This window comes from Parasteatoda tepidariorum, chromosome 2, assembly GCF_982258835.1.
Source record: "Parasteatoda tepidariorum strain Cologne lab strain chromosome 2, Ptep-v5.0, whole genome shotgun sequence".
Classification (NCBI taxonomy): Eukaryota; Metazoa; Arthropoda; class Arachnida; order Araneae; family Theridiidae; genus Parasteatoda; species Parasteatoda tepidariorum.
Window position 1 is genome coordinate 31,376,673 of NC_141756.1, and position 7,512 is coordinate 31,384,184.

Consider the following 7,512-nt stretch of genomic DNA (forward strand, 5'->3'; position numbering starts at 1 on the left):
TTTTTCGGAACTATTTTGGCTTGACCACAGTGCTGACATAAAATGTCATCAGTGGTAGACGGATCATGGGTTAGAGTCTCCTTGCCGTCAGGCTAACCGTGGGAGATTCTCGTGCTCTTCCTCTCCGTGTAACGCAAATGCGGGTAAGCTCCATCAAAAAGTCCTCCACGAAGGCAAATTTCTCCGAATACTCGATCCAGGAGTTCCCTTGTCTTCTGGATTGGGTTCAAAATTACAAGGCTACAGAGTTGAACATTAGTAGTCGTAAACCCATAAAATTGGGTCGGCTGTTCAACGACGGTTATAAAATAAAATATATTAATAGCACGGGCTGGGATAGCCTGGTTGGTAGGGCACTGGACCCTTGTCCAAGAGTTCGTGGGTTCGATCCCAGGCCGGCAGAGGACTCACCGTGTAGTAAATGGTGACTGACGCATGTTAAATCAGTCTAGTCGCAAAGTCCTCCATGTTCCCATAATAAATCAATACCTCTGAGGATACTGATGCAGGAGTTTCCTTTACTTCTGGATTGGTTTAAAATGACAAGGCTACGAAATCGAACATTAATAGTCGTAAACCCAAAAATTGGGTAGGCTGTTCAACGACGGATATAAAATAAAATTTATTAATAGCAGCCAATAGGGTACGCTCTGTTTTTATGCTAAAATTAACACAAGTTTTATGCAGTTAAAAAGTGTCAACAACTAAAAATTGTTTTTAAATGTTTCGTCTTCTTCTTAAAAGAATAAAATAAAAAGTAGATGAATAAATAAAGAAATAAAAAGAACGAAAATGTTTCGACCAAAAGACCTTTCACATAACTAATGTCACTTTGTCAACGAAGAGCTGAAGCATTTAGAGCTAAATCACCAAAATTAAAAATTAAAAGCAAACTATTTATATAAGTGTTATATTTTGTTTTAATTATGTTAGTAGAATAAAACACGTACAGAGTAGTTTATAATTTATTCTTATTGTGAATGATTTTTAAAATTAATGAAAGAGAGGGAGAGAGACGTTTTAATTTGAAATTGCAGATGAACTAGGTCAACAGATATCAATCAGAAATACTGAGAGGAAGAAAAAAATAGTTTTGAGTGTGTCTTTCGAGAAAAAAATTCTTTTATTTTGTCACAATTGATTCTCCGAACTCCCAAATCTATAATTAAGTTAGTAGGGAATTAAATTTCCAGGGAAACTCATTTTAATGTTACGTATGAACAGTTCATAGTTATCGCAACCGTTCAGTTTTGAAGCAGACGAAATTAAAATGCACAGTTAATTTCGCACATAAAAAGAATCAAATTTTTCTTCCAATTGTTAAATATCTAATAAATGCTTATATATTTATTTAAAAAAAAATCTTAACTTGTTTTTAACTTAATTGGATACAAGAATTAAAGAGTCTCTTAAACTTTCTCTATTTATCTAAAATATTGAGAAGAATTTTTGGACATTTCTCTCCACCCCGCCATCGACACTCGCGATGACGTAGCTCGTAGATTAAATTTAAAATGCTTTTGTCTTATTCAGTGAATATTACTTCTATTTATATTTATACCTGATTTGTTATAATGTTTTAAATTTTTATTTTCTAACCTTTTATTTGATTTTCAAGCATTTTATGCGTTTATGAAAGAATGAACTTCTTAAAACTTTTGTATTACACGGAAACACCAGAATTTAGAGTTGTAAGTTATATGCTAGATATTTTTAAAACTTTATTTTGAAATGAGTACCACAATCCCTGCAAAGCTAGACTAAAATAGTTTATTATCCAATGAGCCATGTTTATGATTGGACGATCAAAACGAGCAGGGTCTCCTAACTTTGCAACGATTTCAAGACGAAAAGAAAATCTTTTTTAAATTTTGAACTTTTGCTTTTAAATGAAACTAAAGACAAAACTAAAAAAAAATAATAAATAAGTAAAAAAAATTTAAAAGTCGTTTTTATTGATAAATAATTTTCCCTGCACAGAAGAAAAAGCTAAAATTCGAAAGTTAATTATAGAATGTTAGCCTTCTTCCTTCCGGAAATCGTGATAAAAGATCAAATTTTTTTTAAAAAAGAAAAGGGAAAAAAAAAAAGAAAAAAGAAGAAGAGTAATATATTTTTGGTAATGTAAAGAAATACATTTTCTCCTTCCTACATCGTTCTTGCTTTAAACTCTGTTTTGATTCTAAATTCATAGAAAATATTTTATTATTGTGATGGTTGCATTGTTAGTTTTAGTCTAATTACCCGGTATTCTTTTAATAAAATGTCAACAGTTTACACAGACAACTATTGTTGAAAAAATAATTCGCTGAATAAATATTTGTAAAGTCTACGTTGAAGGGTAGGCTACGTCATTATACGAAGAATAATTATATATTTACTAAAAAGGAATAGTTCTAGAAAATAAAATAAAAAGATTTCTGTAAGTAATCCTCAGAATTATAATTATTGATATACATTTTTCAATCAGTCTGACGAAATTAGTCCAACTATACCTACTTTAAAAAACATAGCTTTTTATATCAAATGTAATTTTTTAATTATGATAAGCCCTGAATAAAAAAATCATTTTAAATTCCCTTACAAAATTCATGCTTTATGAAATAGTATTAATATGTATGAAATTGAATGAAAATTTTTGGAAGCATTTCAAAAAATTATTCTCAGAAGTATCATTATTGTTATTGATATACGTACGTTTTTCTATCAGATTGATAAAATTAGCTCTGTTAAAAATTATTATAAAATGGATAATACTTTTACTAGAAATAAAATGTTCCAGAAGGAATTCTTGCAACTACAAATATCGAGATTTTTCCTTTTCGCTTTATTACAATAAGTTTTCCCATTACACAATATTTGCGCAACTACACCTGTTTTGCAAAACATAACTTTATCTATAAAAAAATGATTTTTTTTTTATATAAGATAAATCCTAAATTAAAAAGTATCTAAAGCTTTTTTAACATTAAAATTACACGATTATGTAATTTAAATTACATGAAAACTTAGTGAAGCATTCCAAAACATTATTAGCAGAACGCTAGTTGTTATCAGAACTGTAACTTTACTTACTGCTTATTTTTTCTACTACTTTTGCAAAATTAGCTCAGTTACACCTGATCTGAAAAACAGAGCCTTATTTACATCAAATGAATTTCTTATTCATAATAAGTCTTGAATAAAAAATTGTTTAAAATTACCTTACAGTTTCAAAATTATAGGAAATTAAAAATAATTATTTTTGCACAAAATAAATGTCTTTAAAAAAAAATGCAGTGAATTATTTGGTTTCTATTTAGAGTTCAAACAAGATAGCAATTTTCTGAAATCTCTTGTTAATTGCAATAAAAATGAAAGAGAAATGCATATTTTCAATTGTTTAAGGTCTCCGATTGGTAAATTCATGAAATTAAAAGCAAAAACTTTTCATCTAAATATGAAGCTTTTTATATGCTAAGATACGCTACTAAATTAATTACAAGAGCGACGCCATCTTATAATTTTTGCTTTATAAAAAAACTTTAAATTACAAAATTTTTGGGAAAATTATTATATCAAATAAATTAATTTGATCAATAGTTAAATATTAACGGAAATAATTAAAGTGTAAAAAGACTTGAAAAAATCTAGACACATTTTAATCAATGAATTTATTTTAAGGAATTGTAAGAAAATATAAGTTTTGTTTCTCAGAACCACATATAAAACGAACCCGAAAGTAACCGACGGTTAGAATAATGAACTTAAGGAAAACGGAACATGAAAGAGGATTTTCTGTGTTCTGTTTAGGAAGCCAATGCATTTCTTCTCCAGAAATTTCAAAATTGCTTTCAAAGTTTGTCAAAAAGTAACGGTGCATCAGATAAAGAATATAAAATAATGTTTTCAGAATTGTCTTAATCAAACGTACAGGTTGTTGACAAACTGTGCAATAATTTGAAAATGGGATGAAAAAATTGTCTTATTCCCTTTGAAGAACGCATCAATCCTCATCCTCATTTTTCTTCTCAAATCGTTGATATTTTTAGAACATTCAATGAAATAAGAAACTAAGCGGAATCTTAAATTATTTCGTCTGCGTCACTTATAAATCACAATTCGAGGTGTGTTCATTTACCTAAGACGCAAATTGAATTTCGTCCATTTTCTGAAACACGTATTTCGAGCTGTATCCAGAATCGAGAAACTCACCAACAATATAACTTCAAACTTTCTTTATTTATTTTTATTACCAAATTTTAAATTTTATTTCTTTCCGGGTGTTTCTCTGGGCCATTTTTCTCATTTAAAATGGAATAAGAAGTCGCAGAAAAAGAACGGCAAAACTGTTTTTTTTTTGTTTTCTTATTAATCTCGCAAAAATTTTTCATGTCCCTAAAATTGATATACTATTTAACCTATACTGACGACTTTTCCACGAGTCATCTAGTTTATTTTTTATAATAATGTATTCATTTATTTTGTCTTAATGTGGAACTGACACCATATCATGTTTTTAACTGCCCTGCAGTCGCTGCAGGCCCTCACCTCTTAAACTACCCCACAGAAGAGGATTTGTATTCTTTTAATGCCATAGAAATAACAAAAACTATTCAAGCACACCATGAAATATGATTCAATAGAGGATACGACACCAACCAACCAACCAACCATTTATTTTTCAATGTCAAATGCAACAATTAAAAGATGGGTTTATTATTTAAGTATGTAACACATGTCATTAGTATTAATTCAATAATTTGTTCCGCGTTAATATGAAACGAATTTATATTCGTTTGCAAGAAACGACCCATTCAATCAATCTAACTCTCCACTTTATCTTTTAGCCATAATATGTATTTGATGATACATAATGAGACTCAAGAAATGACGCGGTGGTCAAATTGAATTGAAATTGTTTGAAACATTAAAACATGATAGATGTTTTGCTGCGAATTCACTTTCTGGTAAAAAAAAAATGCGTGGACATCCACTTAAATCATCATGTTTTACAGAGTTTGGTCTGATTAGTCTCTTAGTTCCTGTGGCTAGTAATATGAACTTTGAGATGTATGAGGGCATTTTAAATAATGCTCTTCCAACTTTATGACAATATTTCGGTTAGGCGCATTTCTATTCCAGTAGGTTAACTACTGTATTCATACATCAAGCTTGCACCTGGACTGATCATTTCACCATAACCCCGATCTGAAAGCCATACAATGCCATTTAGGATAAATTAGAACACAAGCTAAACTTGGGAGGTTTTCGGGGTTTTACTTTTCATGTAACGCAAGTGCTGGTTAGTTCCATCAAAAGTCCTCTACGAAGACAAATATTCTTCTTAATACTTGATACAAGAGTTCCCTTGTCTTCTGGATTTGGTTCAAATTTACAAAGCAACGGGTTTATTGATAGTCGCAAACCCTAAATTGGGTGGGCTGTTAAAAGACCTTTATAGAATAAAACTTAAGGCTTTGGTGCGGTTGGCTAAACGGTAAATTCGCTTAACTTACGGCTATCCTCTCAACACTTACGTTTATGTATGTAAAAATTGCGTTTTTGTGTCCGATCTTTATTTCGTATTTAGCTTTTGTAGTTCTTTAAATTTCGTTTGATTACACAAAATTTTTGCGAAATAATTATCACTGCACGTGAATGGAACCCAATTTGAGAGACAAATATATTTCACCAATCAATTTCTTATTTACGGGGAGATTATTATTATTATTATTTTTTCTTTTTTTGCCTGCGAAAAGATTACATATGCAGTGAGAACGGTCACTAACAATGTTGTTATTTTAAGTTTAATTGCCATTACTCGGCATTCTTTAAAATGATAGTAAGAAGATACATATTCTTATTTAACGGCACTACAGCCTAGTGCAGGCCAAGGCATTCTCAGTATATCTTTTCCTGGCAGTTCGACTTGAAGCTAGATTTCTTCATCTATTCACTCCCAAAGCTTTCATGTCCATCTCCAGCTTTCATGTCCATTTTTTCTCATGTCCACTCTTCTTGTCTGAGACCTACCTCAGTATAGAAAAATTCTGATGTATTAGACATAAGCTTAATTTGACATTAAACACTTCGCTAAGTCATTCTGACCAGATTTGTAGGTTTCGGTGGGATTCGAAATTCACGCATTGCCTCGAAAAGCTCATTCTTGTTATTACAGTCGTAGGCGACTTTAAAATCTACAAAGCGATGGTAAGTATCTACTCCATATTTGTCTTTTCAAGGATTTATCTAAGCGAGTGTATTTGGTCAACAGTATATTTTCCATTCATGAAACCATACAGGTATTTTTGTATTTTCCCATAATTTTCGCAATATAGGGAAGAAGTCTGCGGAATAAAATGTTGTAGAAGATCTTGGATGCCACGCTAATAAGTATAATGCCACGGTAATTGTGACAGTATAGCTTGCCTCCTTTGCTTCTAAACTGTGTGAAGTTCGTAGCCACCTACGGACGAAAAAAAAAATCCAAGCATTGTAGACTAATGTGTGAATATAATAATATAAAATAAAATTTAATAAAATGCTTTTCGATTTCCAGATTTGAGCACTTTAATATGGTGAAAATAAAAATGTTCGGTGTACGTATCTATTTTAGGAAAAATGCCGAAAGTATGAGACATCTTCTCCACTAGCAAAGGAAACGGAACAGTATAATCCTATAATACAGACCCTATAATATAGAGATAAATATGATTCGCGCATACCAGAGCAGTTTATCTAATATGTAGTTTCAAAACATTCGCACACGCGTCTAAGGGAATCGAAATCAATGTGAAGGGGCATTCCTACCGAATACGGTTACCAGCAGTGGACTGGTAGTAAAGACGTGGTTCCCAGTAGAGCACCTAAATCAAGCATCACTGGCAATGCTCAGTGTTCAGGTGGGTGAAAACTTTGATCTGCCTGCATTGGGACCGAGGCTGCGTGGTATCGGTTCTAGTTAAACTGTTCTACCGTACAGTGCTCGACATCGCACGCAGGTCGTCGGGCTACCAAAACAGGGGAGTCATTCACTCTGCAGAGGATCAAAATTGCAATGGCAGGTCTTCGGATCTCAGGTATGTTTCCCAGATCGTTGGCATTGTGCAGCTCTAGTGCGACGTTAATGAAGTACCTACCACTCTTCTGATGCCTGAGGAGAGAAAAAAAACCTGATTGGTAAGTATTTCGCGGGGAAATATATTTCACTTATTAAATTGTCATATTTCCGTGAAAATCCGTGCATTTAAGAGAGAACCTGATATTGTTTCACAAAAAACCACCAATAAGATTCTCGTTTGTATCTTTAAATTCACATACTTGATAAGTATTCACTGCTTTGTAAACTTGTGCCCTAGGAGGCCTGTGGTGTTGATAACATTTTTATTTTATTTACAAGGCAAGGCGAGTTACAAAGAAAAGAAATCTGAAAAAAAAAAGGCAAGCGAAAAAAGGCAACAAAACATAAAACATGTAAAACACTGATCAGGCAGTTTAGTAAGACAGAAGTAACTGTCCATATTCACACCG